At 36.2% G+C, this 17,672-nt stretch overlaps 1 protein-coding gene across 1 annotated transcript in view; it reads left to right on the forward strand.

The window, feature by feature from the left end:
* Positions 1-640: 640 nt before the first annotated feature.
* Positions 641-17,672, forward strand: part of Lrfn5 (leucine rich repeat and fibronectin type III domain containing 5) — a 361,151-nt gene continuing 344,119 nt past the window's right edge. The window contains exon 1 of the mRNA XM_051146708.1: positions 641-774. The gene's annotated coding sequence lies outside the window, so the exon portion shown is untranslated. The remainder of the gene's footprint in view (positions 775-17,672) is intronic.

Raw genomic sequence — 17,672 nt, forward strand, 5'->3', positions numbered from 1 at the left:
ACCCGGCTTCCAGGTACATTGCAAGGTCAAGAGAGGGTCTTGCAGTTGTCTTATTCCCTTGCATCTTGACTTTGCTGTTTTGGTCCGAAGAATATGAACGTGTCTGCCCATAACATTTGAAACCCAAACTTCAGCACTTCCAGCAGGTTTACTGTACAAGCAAGGTAATGAGGATTGCTTTTCAAACTGCTTAAAGCATACCCGATGCTTCTACAGACCTTCTAGGACTTCTTTACTTCCCAACGAAATGTCACCCGCTCTTGAATTCCAAGGATTTGGGCTGCTGGAGAACTTGAAGGAGACGTGATCAAGGGATATGTGAGAAAGCAACTAGCTGGTGAGCTTCCGGACCGGATCCCGAGGAGGAACAGCACCGATTCTCTCTCCCGGTGCGGTTCGGGGAGTGCTTGTGCAAGTGTGAGTGCGCGCGCGCCGGCTGAAAATGTGTGAGTGTGTGTGAGCGTGTCTCTCTGTGTGTGTGTGTGTGCGCGCAAGGCTGCCCTGCTTCTGCCTGCTCCCCGGGCGCGGAGCCACGGTTCATGGGGCGATTTGCGCTGATTCCCCACCCAGCGCGACCTAAGGGCAGCGGGCATCAGTGGCAGGAGCCACCCCTCTGACTCCCTAGGATGCGGGTGCTGAAGCTGTGGTAAAGGGCAGCGAAGTGATGAGCAAGACCCCTCTACGACTGTGAAAGCCACCTGGAGCCACCTTGCCTGGATCTTACCTGCGGGCAGAAAGTCCTCCTATGACCGTCTTTCCCCCTAGAGGCACCAGGTAACAATGAAGGACTACTTGCCTCACCCACTTTCCTTAAGGTCTTATTTCTAGCATCCTATCTGCATTGCAGGCTACTTTACTTATTAATGTTTTGAAAAATCATTAGGAAGGCTGGATATCCCGGGGCGCTTGCTCAGTGAAAAGGTTTGCAGTTTCTGGTACATAGAAATCTAAGTCTATACCTGAGTATTTAATGTGGTAGTGAAATCTAAAGATAATATGACTAAATCAAGCCTGAGGATAGTTTTGAGTAGAGCCAGGCTCGTTGAACCTAACTGAAGGTGCCAGAGATTGAATGGTTCATGTTTCTTCAGGCTATGGTTGCTGCGGACCATTTGTATCCAACCCTCCGGATACTGGAGTGAGATCCGGTGTTGTTTCCCCGCCCCCCACATCTATCAAAATCTCTCTCCCGTCTTTCCCCCCTTTTGGACTCTTTACCTCTTTGTACCAAATTGTTTTTCTTCCCTTGTTGTGCAAGGTATTGCCAGATCCTTTTAGTACTCGTGAATTATGCATCTGGAGACTTTGATGTGAAATGGAGTTTTCTTGGGACTTGCTTAGCGTGGAAAGGAATTCATTGTTATGGGTGTGTGCTGAGATGAAGAACTGAGCTGTTTAACTGCCAGGCTTTGGTTTGATGTAACAAAATAGAACCACGAAAGAGGTCATTTTATGTCTAGGAGAACAAGGCCAAAACCAATAGCCACCACCCAAGCCCCCAGCCCCCAACCCAGCCTCAGTGACAACATCAGCCCTGGCCCCACCTGCTTTATTCAGTGACCAACATAGGCTTGTGCCCAGGGTTGTTGTGTATGCTAAGTATTTTGAAAATTTCATCCAGTACTTTGATTTAAAAACAGGTTGGATTTTCGACTGCCTAATTAATATATTGGATCTAATGTGTGAAAATGGAGATTCCCTTCACTTAGGAAACAGAACAAATTTAGTTAACTTCCAAAGCCCCTTATTGTTGCACCTTGTTCATTCCATCTTTTCCTGTCACCACTGTTGCCTATTCCCCATAGAAAATTTCCCCTCTTTCTCGAGGGCATTTGAATTAACAACATAAAACACTTCCAAAGTATTCCTATCAATGTTTAATTCCACAGTGAAAAGGGGCTGAAAAATTCAACCAAGGAGTGCTGGTTTGTCTCCCACCTTCAGGAGCTGCCTACTGGCAGCACTCCACCTGAGGTTTGGCCTGGTGGGTCAATGGTTCGCTGGTCTAGGAGGCAGAGATAGGCACCAACCTATGTAGGTGTGGAGTAGAGCTGAGCAGAGTGTGGGGTGGTGTCTTCTCTTTGCTAAAGCTTCTTAGGAAGTGTAGGGGGACTGCCCAGTTGTCTTCTTCTATTCCCTTCTTTTCTATAGATATCCATATGATGGCATTTGCAGATTACAAGCTAATGAGTAGATGCTGTAGTTGTTTCTGCATACTGAAGTCCCCAACTACTGCTCCAGAGTCTAGATTCTGTTGCTGCTGCAGCCCTTGCAGGGTGGTGGTGCTACAAGGCCGTGAATGCAGGGAGCTTTGGGGGCTGGGCTCCACCACTGCAGCTGGCAGCTCTGCTTTGACACTACTTGGGGCGGGGCTGGGGAGCTTAGCAAGCACCCTGGCAGACAGTGGGGCTCATTGTGGCTGGGGTGGCTGCCTAGGTCTGAGAGAAGGGAAATGGGAGACGAGTAGGGTGCTGTTTGACCATCTATTGTGACTACAACCCCCTTCAAATCGTGCGCCTGCCCCCTCCCCCCCCCGTGCCCGACATATGAGTATTCAAGAACATGTAATAAAAGCTGGCTTCTAAAACTGCTTGACATTCAAACACTGTATGATTTATCAGGATTGAAGCTAAGTGCATATTTCCTGGATTCCTATTTCTCCTTTCTCTTCTCACATTCTCCCGGATTGCTTCAGGTCATTTGCAGCCTTCTTTTGCCTTCAATTAAAACGGAAGCATAGACAATCAACTGATCTTGCACTCTCTACTCAAACCTGAAGTCTAGAGGAGCCACTCTTCAGACAAGTTTAGTATTAATCTTCAGTTTAGAGGAAGAATATAGAGGCCAACTCAACTCTGGCAGTAAGGCAATCTACTCCACTGTCTGGGGTCCAGGGAGAAAATAAGAAGGTTTCATTGCCTACATTAAAAAATATAGAGAGGAAAATAAAACATTAAAAAATAACCGGATTTAAAGGAATTTAAGAGAATTTCACCTCAAATGTCTTTGTGTGTGTGTGTGTGTGTGTGTGTGTGTGTGTGTGTGTGTGTGTGTGTGAATTTATTTGAAATCTTCCATGACTCAGAAAATCAGATGTGGTAAACGTCTAACAGGGAGATGCCTTTTTTTGTACTAAATTTGCCTGGAATCTTGGAAAACATAGTAATTTGCAAGCAAATAACTCATAAATATCCAGGAGATGACCAAGAAAACTAAAATGAACAATGTTGGTACTTGAAAAATACATATTTTCCCATCTCTGTGTTACTTTCTTTTAGCCTTTTCTCACTATGAATTTCATTTTTTGCAAGTCAGTTCTCATCTTTGTGCACCTGTTCCTCAGGGAAAGCAGACAAATCCATAAGCCAGAGTTCAAATGCTCAGAAGTTCAAATATATATTGTGGTGTGATTTAGGTTTAAAAAGGCCATTCCTTTGTGAGACTAGAGTTAACTTAAATGTCATAAGGAAATGGGGCTCTTAACATAGAGGGAAGGAAGGAAGGAAGGAAGGAAGGAAGGAAGGAAGGAAGGAAGGAAGGAAGGAAGGAAGGATAAGGCTGGATTTGAGATGTGACTCTCACCCCTTGTTAGACATTATCCCCAGGCAGAACTGCTCTGGCTCACTGGTGGGTTAAGATATTGATAGACAATTTCCCAGCCAGGAATTCTTCCTTTATAAATCCCCTTTTTAGTCATTCCTAATAGGGGGAAAACGAATAGGAAATAGGAGAAACACAGGGGAGCAGGAGGGAGCAGAGAGTCAGCTTGAAGGAAGTTGACACTAGATTTTCATCTTCTGGATTTCTTTTAGTGATTTTCCATTTCTCTTTTAAAAGGAATGACCTTGAACAAGACCTGCATTCTGTGTTTCACATACCTGTCTCTCAAAATTAAAAAATGTAATGTATGCATGAACATTCTCACATATTTCAGTTTGATATGAGACTCAGGTACTGGTTTGTTTAGGAAAAGAAGCTCATCAATGTCTTTCACTGATATAGCCTAAGGCAATTTCTTTCTTTCTCCCCCAGAGAAATAGAAGAGATGTATATGAGGAAGAAATGGCCCACCTTTATTTTTCTTTAGCTATTATTTTTTTTCTCTCTTGGCGTTCAGTAGTTTCTTGGTGCTGAAGTGCTATCCTCTTGTGTCATGTATGTTTAAGCATGGCCCCATGTTATACCCACCTACATCTTTCTTGAAGGAACATTTCCCTTTGTACATCGAAGCCAGTGTACTGCTGCTTGAAGCACTTTCGGCTTGGTGGTTTTGCTGAGTTTACTAGCTGGTGAAATTAGGACCAAGCTTTCTGCTGATTCTTGCTGTGCTGTTATGTGGTAAGGATGAGATACTTGCAGCTGACAGTGTTCCCGTCTATCAGTGAAACTACTCCACAACAACTACTAATGCCTTTATTCAACTATGTGACACTGAAAGCGTTTTTGCCAATATTGAAACAAGAGGAGGATGAGAAGCCACTTGAAAAATTCTGAAGAATGAACTAGTTAACCTGTTTCTTAGTCTAGTGAACGCTTTCTCTTTTTTTATTTTCTTTTTCTTTCTTTCTTTCTTTTTTTCTTTTTTGTACGAACAAACAGTTTTAAGCTTTATGTTTCATGAAAGAGGAAAGATTAAAACATGAGCCTCAGACATGTGACATTGACTCTCTAAGATACATGACTAAAGAATCTTGCTAATCATTCCAGTGAGACATGTGCACAGTTAAGTTCTGAGGATGGATCCACTTACTCAATTTCCCTAGCTCACATTCTCATTCATGTGGCATCATTCAGTTGTATAATCTACAGAAGTATAAAGTACACATTCTGTGGTGTATGCATGCTGAAGTTAAACTATCATTTTTATAATTATAGAAATTGTTTTAGCTAGAGGTGAGAGGCTTTTAAAATTATACTCTATCACCCTAAATTATATAGTACTATGAAGCCCTTAATAAGTAAAGATTGAAAATAGAAGAGTTTTACTCAAAAATAGTTAATGCTACACCTAAAGCTTTTTAAAAAATTCATAGTGTCCTAGTAAATACTGCTCTGACAGAAGGATTTTAGGTAACAAGTGATAGAAAATTACAATGTAATTACATGGTTATATAAATGTACTATCAGAGTACTGATACCAAGTAAAGTGCATGAACAGGCTTTAGTATTTAAGCTGCATAATGTATTTATAATATTTATCTGAAACTAACTTTGTTAGCTCACATTTCTTAACCTACAAGGTTATGTGGAAAATTACCTTGTTACACAGGATTTCCAAGTTTATATAGGAAAAGGCCAAATGATCAATTTTTCCTTCCTAGGAAGCAATTCATGTAAAAGAAATATATTGCATGTTATATCTTATTCTCCTTTTGAGTATTCTCAGTAGACATATATAAATATTTAAATAATTATATATACGTGTGTGTTAAATAGCACTTAGCAAGGACTTTAACATTAATTAAAAAAATTTTCATTGAAAGTTCCTGTGAAGCATGATTGCAGGATTTGAAAAGAAAATTGAAGCTATTTTCTTATTTTATTACAGCAAAGGTCTTAGAAAGGACATAATAAGATACATGATTAACGTTAAGAGTCCTTTTAACAAATGTTGGGAAAAGTTTCTGAATTCTTAAGAAAAGTTTGAAAAGCCCCACTATTTCAAGACATTTTCAATCACAACTAATATGTTTAATTTAAACAGGGACAGGAGCCAAACATGTTGCTTATCTTAACCTAGTTTCCTTTGCTCTTTTAAGGTGCATTGAGAAAGTGCTAACAGTCCAGGAGGAAACATTTTACTTACTCTCTAGAAGCCATTCTCTCTTGACTTCTCCACATCAAAGAAGGGCTTCCTCATGATAAGCACACACTCTGATGTTGAGCTCACCCCAACCTCAGTTGCTTTCTGAAAATAGGGTTTCCTGGACTTCAGCGAAATCACCTCCAAAACTTCAGGGTATTCACATTAAAGTGATTTACTACTGGAAGCACATTAATACATTAAAGCTAACACTCCCTTTCCTTAGTGATATGGAAGGCAGTAGTTTTCTGCCTTGATTTTTTTCTAATTGAGATAAAAATATTTTTATAAAAGGTAACTTTTAATAACACATCTTCTATATTGGAAAAACATAAGAAATTTATACATTTGAGAAATATTAAGAGAACTTGCAAGACTTTGATCATACTATGCAAAAGGGGAGAAATAATCCTATGCCTGGAAATTTATTAGACCTAGATTTTCTGTGTACTTCGAAATATGAATTAATTGCTTTATATTAATAATACATGTAAAATAATAGTTTTTGAATTATAAATTCATATTTTTTATATCATAAAAAAATCAGTCATGTAAATTTACTTCTGAAATAATCTTGTTTAAAATATTGAATACTTTAATTAAATGATTACTTACATGGTATAGTAAACTACTTTTATATTTGATTTTTTTATTTTATATGTAAGAATGTTTTGTCTGCATGTATGCATATGCAACATGAAAATGCCTATAATTCATAAATCAACATTGATGCTTTATTATGAGTGGAGACATATTTTAGCCAAACTAATAGCCACAGATCTTAATTTGTTGTATCATATTCAATACAATTATATCTAATTTAAAGTTGAAATCATCATACTATTTATGGGAATTGTGGGAGACAGTCCAGGAGCACATTGAGCTATGACCTTGTGAACATATTTTCTTAATAACATGAATAATACAAGCACATATGTTTGAGGTACATCTGTTAACTGATATTTGGTCCTTTCCTACTGTATATTTTGTAGTAGATATGAGAGGAAAGTTTGGAATCATAACTGTGTTTTTTTGGGGGTTTGGGTTTTATGAGATAGTTATCAACATGATACTTCAAGTTTTGTAATTTATGTTTAGCCCTGTACAACCTAAAGCACAAGCCTTTTAATCTCTCTGAACCTTACTTTGCTCACTTATAAAATGTGCTAGTATGACAATAGGCTCTAACTGTCCAGCAGCTGCAGTGTTATCATGTATCAGTAAGTTAAGAATCTCCATTGTAATTGTGATCTTCTTGTCCTTAGCTGTTCTGAGCCTAAGGAAGGGACAATAGATGTAAGGGGATGGTTTAAACCCTTTGATTGGAATAATAAAACTATGGAGTCATAGTGTGATCAGAGACCAAGCAGAAGCTGCAAAACAGGGGATTTGCCCAGGTTTAGGAAATCTTAGGGACTAGGAACTGGTCAGTGTATGACCTACCCAAACCCATTGCCATTGAAGTATGTTTTGACCCCTGATGGACACAGAACTATGAAACTTCTAAATTTTTTTGGCATGTTCTCAATCTTATGTTATCTTTCTAGCTTCTTGGCTAACTTTCAGTTTCAATAACTTTACTAACTTCAAAATACTTATATAAATATAATTATTCTATGTTTCTATTAAGTATGTCATACTTTTGGTTGATAACAATTTTTGGCTTCCTGTAGCTTCTAGTTACTTTTAGCATGGCAGAAGTATTATCATACATGGAAAGCCTTATTGCTAATAATGGAACTTGGTATTAAGTATTAGAACTGAATTATTTCAGATCCTCAACCCTTAATTTATTTTTATTTTTTCTTGTACATTCTAGTTAGAGACAGTTTTATTTTATTGCTCTTAATCTTCTTACAGTTTTTTGCTCAGTAATGTTCAGTTTCATTAGTCTGAAAAGACTTTTTTGACAGATTCTGTTGTTTGTTGCCTATTTCATTGAGACATATAAACAATGCCAACAACCAATGAGGACTTTAGTTTGGTCATCATTTCTCCTTTTTACTTGATACAGAATAAAGAGAATTCAATTTTGCACTTACATGCCTTTCTTCTACTTGAACTTGCATGGAGTCTTAGAGACCTTAACACGTAACTTGAAGACAGCCATGAGATGAAACACTTCTGCTTCTGAGTTTAGAGTCTATTCAAGTGTTCAAGATTGCCTTCTGAACATTCATATTACATTTTTTACTCAAAATGGTCAAGTTAGTTAAATATTTCTTACCACTCCCTACATATTACGATGGCATTCTTCATCAGCACCATACCAAACCATGGAACAGAGAAAGACCAAAATGTGCATATGACTCTCTCAATGTTAAATTAGCTGGATGTATCAGGAGCTTTATGATATAAACAAAAATTGTTACAATCGTGTTCTTTACTCTTTGAAGATTATTTATTTGGTATTTAGTACAGGAATAGAAACTTTCAACAGTATCTTCCTTAAGACACAAGTTAAAATTGTGTAGATGCTACTCTGAGAAAACCTAAATCTAGAGTAACAACAAGCAAACTAGTAACAAACAAAAAAAAAAAAAACTATACTGTTGATAAGCCCATATCTTTGCTTTTAATTTACTGCCAGACCTAGATGGTTATTTTTGAATGTTAATTAATTTGTTTACATGTTTTATTGAAAATAAAATCAGCAACTGGGCTCCAAGCAGCCTCTTCCTCTTCATTATAAGATGAAGCTTTTTAAAATTTTAAGTTATTTATTTGCTTTACATCCTGACCCCTCCTCTCCTGTAGTCCCTCCTTCTACCCTCACCCCCTCCATCTCTCCTTTCATTCTTAGATGAGGGGAGGTTTCCCATGGATATCAACCAGTCTGGGTATATCAATTTTGCGCTAGTAAAATTGCAGTAAGATTAGGCACATCTTCTTCCCGTGAGGCCAGACAAGGCATCCCAATTAGGGAGAAGAGATCCAACGAAAGACAATGTAGTCACAGACAGCCCCTGCCCCCACTTTAGGAGACCTACATGAAGACCCAGCTGTATAAAGATTACATCTGTGCAGAGGGTCTAGGTCTGGCCCATGTATGCTCTCTGCTTGGCAGTTCAGTCTCTGTCAGCTCCTAATGGCCCAGGTTACTTGATTCTGTTGGTTTTCTTGTGTTGACCTTGACCCTTCTGGCTCCTTCAATTTTTTTCTCCCCCTCTTCCACAGGATTCCAAAAGCTACATCTGATGGTTTGCTCTGGGTCTCTGCATTATTTTCTATCAGTTTATGGGTGAAGCCTCTCTGATGACTTTTGTGCTAGGCTCCTTTCCGAAATTATACCAGAATATCATTAATAGTGTAAGTGAGTTCACCTATCATGGCATGAATCTCAAGCTTGGCCAGTGAGTGGTTAGATCTTCCCTCCAATTCAGCTGTATATTTTAACCCCTGCACATGTTGTAGGCAGGACAGCTTTCTAACAAGGAAAGGGAAATTGATAGCAGGAAGTTATAGTAAACCTCCCTTTTCCTGGTATCCCTGAAGCAGCAATCTTTAGATACCATGATCTTGCATTCTTTTCCTTTGGGGCATTATGCTTAAAAGGCTATACATATATTGTGAGTACAAATAGATATCAAAACTGGTACATCAAGTGTAAATATAGTTTATCTTTTCTTAATGATTCTATCTCTGCTCTATATGTGATTATTACAAAGTGTCTTCTGGGGCCAATCCTTTGCATGCTCCAAGCAAGTTACACTAATCTTCTTTTCCTTCTGCCTTAACTATTTGATTTTTATTTGATTTACTTTGCTTTTATTTATGTGTTTTTTTTTCAGTTCTTCAGTTTCTCTTTTAATTTACAAATAAGAAATGTATTAAGAAAATACCATGATTGTAGGATATGAGAGCCTTAGGCCGAATAAAAATCTTAAGCTTTCCTCTGAGGCAACACATGCTCTTTCATGTCATATAGTTGATAAGAGAATCACTGAACTATACCAAAATAGCTTGGACATTATGTAGTAGACTACAGTCAGCACCATCATAGAGTCTTGTTATCCTGTTTTTCTTCTTTGGAGAAGGCACTCGGCATCAGTGGATGTTTGTTTTTACTTTCATTTCTTACCATAGATCTTCAGCTTCCTTGTGACCATCTCCATTTTCCAGACATCCAAACTGAAACTCAGGGCATTTTTGTTGGCTATGCAACTAGTAGATGAGAAGGCTAGACCTCAAAGCCAAGTATTCTGAGTCTAAAGAGGTGCTATGGCTTTCATGCCTGGGGATCTCCCTTGTATCATACATGATTATTACATGTATGTTCTCCAAACTTTTTCTTTGTGAGGCCATATTTCAAATATACACCAATTTCTTTATGCTCTTTGGTTTTTACATCAGCTTATAACCTGCTAAATTTTATATTTGTACGTCTATCAAAGGCTTTATGATTACCTCTATTGAAAGATAGGAATAGATACTAAAACTTATTTTTAAACTAATTTAACCCCAAACTTCCATCTCTGAAAGAAAATGTCTTAGAAGTTATTGTAGAGGCACACCTGTGTCACAGGTGATGAATATATAGTTTTTCTACCTATCTTTATTCCTAGAACAGAGAAGTCAGAGAATTTTGCAATGTTAGGAAGAGATGGGACTTAGAGATCCTACATCTTTCACAAAATACTAGCCTCTGTGTAATCATGCCCTGCATTCAACTTGTCTTCCCCCCCCCCCTTTCCCTGAGATTGGTATAGGCTGCCAAGGCCATCTTTACTGAGTGTTCAAGTTCTATTCCTATTACTTAATCTCTTTGGTGCAAAACCAGGAAAAAGTCCAGTAATAAAGCCACATCCTTTACTTGAATCATTGTGTCTGATAATAGTTTGTCAAAGTCTGTTCATAAATTATAGAAAATTTCAAGATATATCTCTAAAGTAAATTCTCTGGTGTGTCGCCATTTGGGATCTATGTACTTTCTCTTGGAAGAATGAAAATGTGCACCTATCTTTGTAATCTTAGCAAGAATGGACTTTGCTTACTTTGAGCTTGGATCATAATTGGCCTGTAGCTTGCTTTGAATTTGGGTGTAGTGGAAGTGTTAGAATAATTCACAACCGAATCACCTCAAGACCGTGTGGTTTTCACTTTTTTGACCCTCTGAGAAAATATCCCTAACACGCAAAGAAACCCTCTATTTTGGTCCCTCTACTGAGGTCAAGGAGCCTATATGGCATCCAGCATTGATAGCCAGACACATTGATGGAGCTACCTGAGAGTACCCAGACACAACTGAGCCTTGGGAATTATAGTCACATGAATAACAACTGTGGAAAGCGGAAGAAACAGCTAGCAAGCTGAGTCAAAACAAAACCATTTAACAACTAGTCATGAACAAAGAAAATGGGTGTTACTTTTAACCACTGCATTAGGAAGCAGAAATTGATTTCCGAGTTGTGCGCCCTGGGTAATAGAGGCGTAGTCAGAGGCCAGGGTCTTTAGAAAGAAAAAAAAAAAAAGGTCTCATTGTTGAAAAAAAATTTTTTTAAACAAACAAGTGTTTATTTAAAATTAGCATTCTGTAGACATACTGTCTTCAGTCTGTGAATTAATATATTTCTAAGGAAGAATATTTTCTTTTTCTAAACTTTTAGAAGTGTATGCTGACAATTGGTTCCTTGTCTAAGATGTTTCCCAGTATTGCTGAATGTCTGCAATACTCATTTCAATTTTCCTGATTCTAAAGCAGCCACTAATGACTGCACGTGGGAGGTTTCCAGGAAAAGGTCATGTGCTTTTATCTGGTCTCTGACAGTAGCATAACACCTAGGGACAGCTAAGCCTTGCCTCTCCATGGAGCACTTGGGCTTTTTTTAGTCCAGTGTGACATACTGTTATTGTCAAAACTACATGATTTTACTTTTTTCTAATTATTCATCAATAATTCCTATTTACCATTCACTTCTTCAGTAAATTTAATTTATATTGGGTAACTTATGCTAAAATTTCACCATTTAATTGTTATTTAAAGCTATTTTGTGACTTTTTTTTTTACTAATGTATCAAACAATTCTACCTGGAATTCTCACAATTTATAGACATAATAAGCCATGGAGTTTATGTCATAGAGAAGTCAATACAAATTATTTTTTATAACAATTACTATAATTTATTTGTACAACTTCTGATTTAAAATCAGTATTGTCATAATATATGTTCTTTTTTTCTCTTGGTAAAAAGGATGTTTTTGTAAAGAAATGCATGAATTTGCATTTCATGTTTATATTATTTCTTTCAATGTTATATTTTAATCATAATTCGGAAAGTTTTTGATTCTAGTGAATGTGAAATATTCCATTACAGCCTTTATAATTTCTTACTCTGGTTTTAAAATTTAATATTAGATAAAGTTATGTTAAATTAGTTTATTTGTCATTTCTACTACTAGTGAGTTCTAAAGTAGTAAAATATATGTTACGTATACTGTATGTGTCAATATATACAAATTGATTTTCTAACATTATATGGATTAGGTTCTTCATCTGTAGAATGGAACGAATACTGTTATTACCTCAAAGTCTTGAAAGGGACATAATGAGTTCTAAGCATTCCTAACACTAACTCCAGTGAAAGAAGCCAGGGGCTATTATTAATATATTGCATAAGAAATATATTTCATAAGAAAAATTTGACTTTGTAGACAGATAAATGTAAATATTTTCATATACATCACATATTAGCTGAACTGAACAGTTATCACAGTTATGCTTTTAGCTCAGGTTGTGGTATTTTGCTTTATTTACTGCTTCTTGCAAGTGTCTTGCTTTTCTTTTAAACTGAGAAAATAAAGCCTTCTAGGATAATAGGTTTTACTTTCCAGATTTAATATATAACTTTGATTTTTAATAATAAATTTAAGTGTAAAGATCATATAAATCCAGCATAACTGACTATTGTTAAGTCAGTTGGGATAAAAACTTATAATTAATATCTTGAATATTTTGTAATTCTGAGAGTATGGTCAGATAATCCAAACAGCAACTATTTTATGGGCTATTTATAGATTTGAAGTTATTCATGGAATTTTTTTGAGGAGAAAAAACATACGTTTAGAATTATGGACATAAACACAAATAAGGTGCTTGAAGAAGAGTCATTATTTTTGAGGAACATATGAGACCCCTTATTAGGCTCATGCTCAGTGAATTTAAGGAAATAAATAAATAACTTCTGTTCTGTCATCATGTAAGAACATAAACTATATTTTAGACAAAATTCATTGTCATGCTTCCTTGTCTTTATAAAACTCTGCTTTTGGGGTGTGATTATAATTTGATAAGTGAAATACCTAACTTAATAGCCTATATACCTATGAGAGTATTTAAGTTTAGCACATACATTTCATTGACATAAAGTTGATAAATCAATTTGTCTAATTAGTGCTTGAATTTACTAAAAAAAGTTTCTTTCACCCTAAATGTTATTTTTAGCATTAACTTTTAAAAAAACATGGAGTAAACAATTATAACTGATGTATTTTTTGTCTAGGTAAGAAAAGAAATTAGAAAGAATTTTGAAAGGAAGACAGAATTTCAGTGAAATATGTCAGTCTTTCAGGAAAATGTGTCCTCTGGATATGCTGATTGACCAAATTTAATTGGCACTCACTTTGCTGTCGCATATTTTAAATGTTTTATTTAATGATGCCACTTATTTACATGATGTCACAGTTTTAAAATATTGACCTTAACACTTAGCTAGCTATAACACATAAAAATCTATAGGTTACATAAGAAATAAGTGAGTTTCATTTTATAGTCACTATCAATATGCTGATGTTTACATTTAATGCTGCTATTTATAAGCTTTTTGTTTCATTAACACACACACACATACACACACTCACAAATGCACACTCAGGTGCGCACACACCCACAAACACACACCACACTCACTCACGCATACAGGAGAATCCTGATTCATGAACTATAAAAAAAAAATATAGCCTTTAAAAATAATGTAGTTTGCCCCAATCCTGGGGTATGATCTGTAAACTTAAATAAACCCTTTTCTTCCTAAGTTAAACAACAACAACAACCCTCTATTTTTGAAATGATAATTGTATCATCTTGCTCCTCCTGTTTACTTCCTCCAATCCTTCCAATGCACCGTCCAAGCTCCAAGGCGTCAGAAGTGATTATATTACCTGAAGTAGCTGCAGAAATTAGGAAAGTAAAGGAAACCAGTGTGTGTGTGTGTGTGTGTGTCTGTGTGTGTGTGTGTGTGTGTGTGTGTGTGTGTGTGTGTGTGTGTGTACACAACAGAAAGGGGTACTGGTGATTTGAAGATAAGAATAGGAAGATACCAGGTACTAAACTAGGGAGAAAAAGGAAGTTAATTGTAGTATCCTTATGAAGTTTTTCCTCTTTTGTATCTTTTATATGTCATTTGTGAAATGTCACTAATGTTCGGAATAAGAACTGTCAGGTCTCTCAAACTGACTTTAAACACGTAAAGTTTCCTTATGTAGTGTAGTAGTGTAGTGTCCTTGATGGTGGAAAGAATCCACATGAACTGGATGCATTTAGAATTGTCACTCCCTTTGATAAATTGTTTCAATCAAATGATTATATAAAATTATAATTTACAATGTACTAACCAAAGAGAAATTTGGACTTGCAGATGTATGTGCAAAAAGAGACAGAGGAAAAAGTTTGTAGGTCGAAGCTTGTAGGGATCCAGAGTAACTAACAATGGTACAACAGCATAAAGATTTTATTTTCAGTACCTAGGTCAATGCCTTTGATGCTTGTCCACTACCAGATGGACTTTCTTGGTGCTCACCATGGCAAGGAGCGTCTTAATTGGAGTACCTGACTCTGCTTTGGAATTGCTGAAATGCATGCTCCAGATATTGAGCTGGCCTTGCTCTTTGGTGCTTCCTCTCTGAGTTGGGAAAGCAAGAGTACAATAGCTACACATAACCACAGCACAGCATACAAAGGCAGAAAAGAAAGACAGGAAGGAAAAAAAAAAGAAGGGGTCTGAAAAAAAATGCAGGAAGGTACTTTCTAACAGTCGCCAAGAATGTTCTCTTCAGCCCTTGTCTTGTGACCCCAGTGTTTCTATAATCATAGAACTTGGAGGGAAACTAATGTGCTTCAAACTGGTTTTCCCAGCCTTCTTCATTTTCATCTCTTCCCATTTCTGCTTCTTTCCCTTCCCTTTCCTTCCCTTCCCTTTCCTTTCCTTGCCTTTCTTTCCCTTCCTTTCTCTTTCTTTCACAATTAATTTCTATAAAATGCCACTGTGTTATTGACAGTAAAATAAAAAACAAGTAAGGCTTTGGTTAAAGGCTGATGTTTTGCTTTGATTGTAAATGTTTCCTGATCTAAGATTCCTTAGCAAGCTCTGCTATTTTAGAGAAGCAAATTGAAATTTGTTGAGCCAAACTTACTGTAAAATCTTGGAAATGAATACCTTTAATTAAGTTTTACTATAAGTAAAATTGTATTTGCTTGGTTTCATTGAGAAGTTAATTAAGACTTGCACTATTTGTTAATCCTTGCTTTACTTGATTATGTTAGTGCGCTAACAGCCTTTCATATTTGGTTTCTATTGCTGTGAAGAGACACACTGACCATGGCAACTCTTATAAGAGAAAATGTTAAACTGGAGGCTGTTTTACTCTTTCAGAGGTTTAGTCCAGTACTGTCATGGCTGGAAGCATGTCATCACACAGGCAGACATGGTGCCAGAGGAGCTGAAAGTGCTACATCTGCATCCACAGTACACAGGATGATAGAGAGCACCTGTGCTTGGCTTGGGCATTTGAAGCCCCAAAGCACATCCTCAGTGACAGAATTCTTCCAACAAGGCCATACCTCCTAATGCTATTCCCTACGCATTCAAAGATGAGTCTATGGGGACCATACTTACCGACACCACCACACTATTTATAGAACACAGAATATCTGTCTTTACACATATGCATACACATCTCTATTTACTAAGAATCCACACATATACACATTCAGTTAAATAATTTTTCTCTTATACAGGGTTCTAATAATTAAATGATGTGCACAAACTCTTGGGTTATAATAATCCCACTTTAAAAAAGTTTAATAATAAATTCTAAGCTGAAAGGTAGTGTGTATATAATCATCCTTCATTACTTATAAAATACATTTAAATGAAATTGTAGAAGAGAAAATGTCAATAGTTCAACTAAACACAAACACTAGATAAGGCCCATTTTTTTTTTTTGTGAAATGAAGGCCATATTAATATTGTTTTATCATTGTGATTTATTTTTACTGATTCTGGAATCAAGTTTCTTCCTCGTTTTCTGTTATCATTTAATTTTAACATTGTAGGTAACAATAACAGATGATAGATTTGAAAAAGGACAAGCAAAAACAATCTGTTGAATTTCTGGAGAAGAAGAAAGTTCAAACCTTGATGACAGCATAAGCTGGAAAGTTCTACAGGCTCTTCCTTAGCTTAGTTTAGCTCTGCCTTTTGCTTCACCTCAAGACCACATATTACTGCAGTGGTAGAATAACCACTACTCTAACAGACAAAGTGGCAACTAAAATTAATACATGTGGGGATTTTGAAAAAAAAAGTCTGTTTTTGAGTTTGTATTTAAATAACATATCTAAACGGGTAATAAAGTATACCAGTGTATTGTGTGGAACTATATCATAATGCAGATTCTGGGATATGTGACTGATTACGTTGGTTCAAGAGGGTTTTAATAGTAGATATCTACCATTATTGCTACAAACTTTATGAGGAAACAGTGTATCGATTGTCTAGCCTTATCCATTGGAATATTGCTTATAGAAATTTTGCATTTTATTTGCACTCATTACATTTCATAAGAGATCATACATTATTTAACAGTTGAGTATTTATCTTCATTTGGTTTAGTTCAGTATTGAGGAGGTAGTAATGTGAAAGCCTCCTTTTTGTTGTTATATTTTTAGTCAAATACCTCTATACTTATTGAACAATTATTTTAAGAATCCAGATCTACATTCTCCAATAAGAGCCATTGGTAGTAGTCTTTGAAGCGAATGATACAATGAAGCTTAGCAATATTTAGTGTAATATAATGTGTTGAATTATATACTAATTATAAGATCCCAATTCACCAAGAAGTAAGTGATTCATGTACATGCTCATGGAAAATGTTGTGAGATACTAAATCTTAAAATACAGACATTCAAATTTTGAAATATTGCCTGCCACTTTAGTATAGTGCACAGATCATATATTTAACTTGATAAACATACCTTAGAATATTAAACCTTTTCAGTATAGACTGGGATGTTGAATTCATACTCTTTTAAATTAATGTGATTGAAATTTAAGTTATTGGTTGTTTTTCTTCAGTTAATTCTGTTAAGAAATATCCTTGCTATTACTTAACTAAAACCAACAACATACCTCTCATAAGCCAGAACAAGGATGATGTACTGTAATTGATATCATCCTTTTTAATCTATTCAGATGATTTTTCAGAAGAGAAAAGCATTGAGCAGGAATGTTATCAGCAAAAATAGAATACAGCAAGCAATATAAAAATAGTATTCTCCTCCCTGTCTTTTCCAATTTGGATAAAATATTCACCGTATGACTTTATGCACGCTCCATAAAGTGCTCTTTTGTTTTGTTCTGGCTTTGTTTTTCAAAACATGATTTCTCTGTGTATCCTTGGCTGTCATAGACTCTTTTTGCAGACCAAATATTCTTTAAGACTCAGTAATGAGCTATTGCAGATATAACTAGTACCAGGCTAGAGTGATATTTTGTTTCAACAGTGTTTGAATTCTCAAACAGTTATTCTTTATCATTGCTCTGAACTTTAACCTGAGCAAGAGTGTGAGAAAACTGATAGCAATAGCAA

This window comes from Acomys russatus, chromosome 1, assembly GCF_903995435.1.
Source record: "Acomys russatus chromosome 1, mAcoRus1.1, whole genome shotgun sequence".
In the NCBI taxonomy this organism is placed as follows: domain Eukaryota; kingdom Metazoa; phylum Chordata; class Mammalia; order Rodentia; family Muridae; genus Acomys; species Acomys russatus.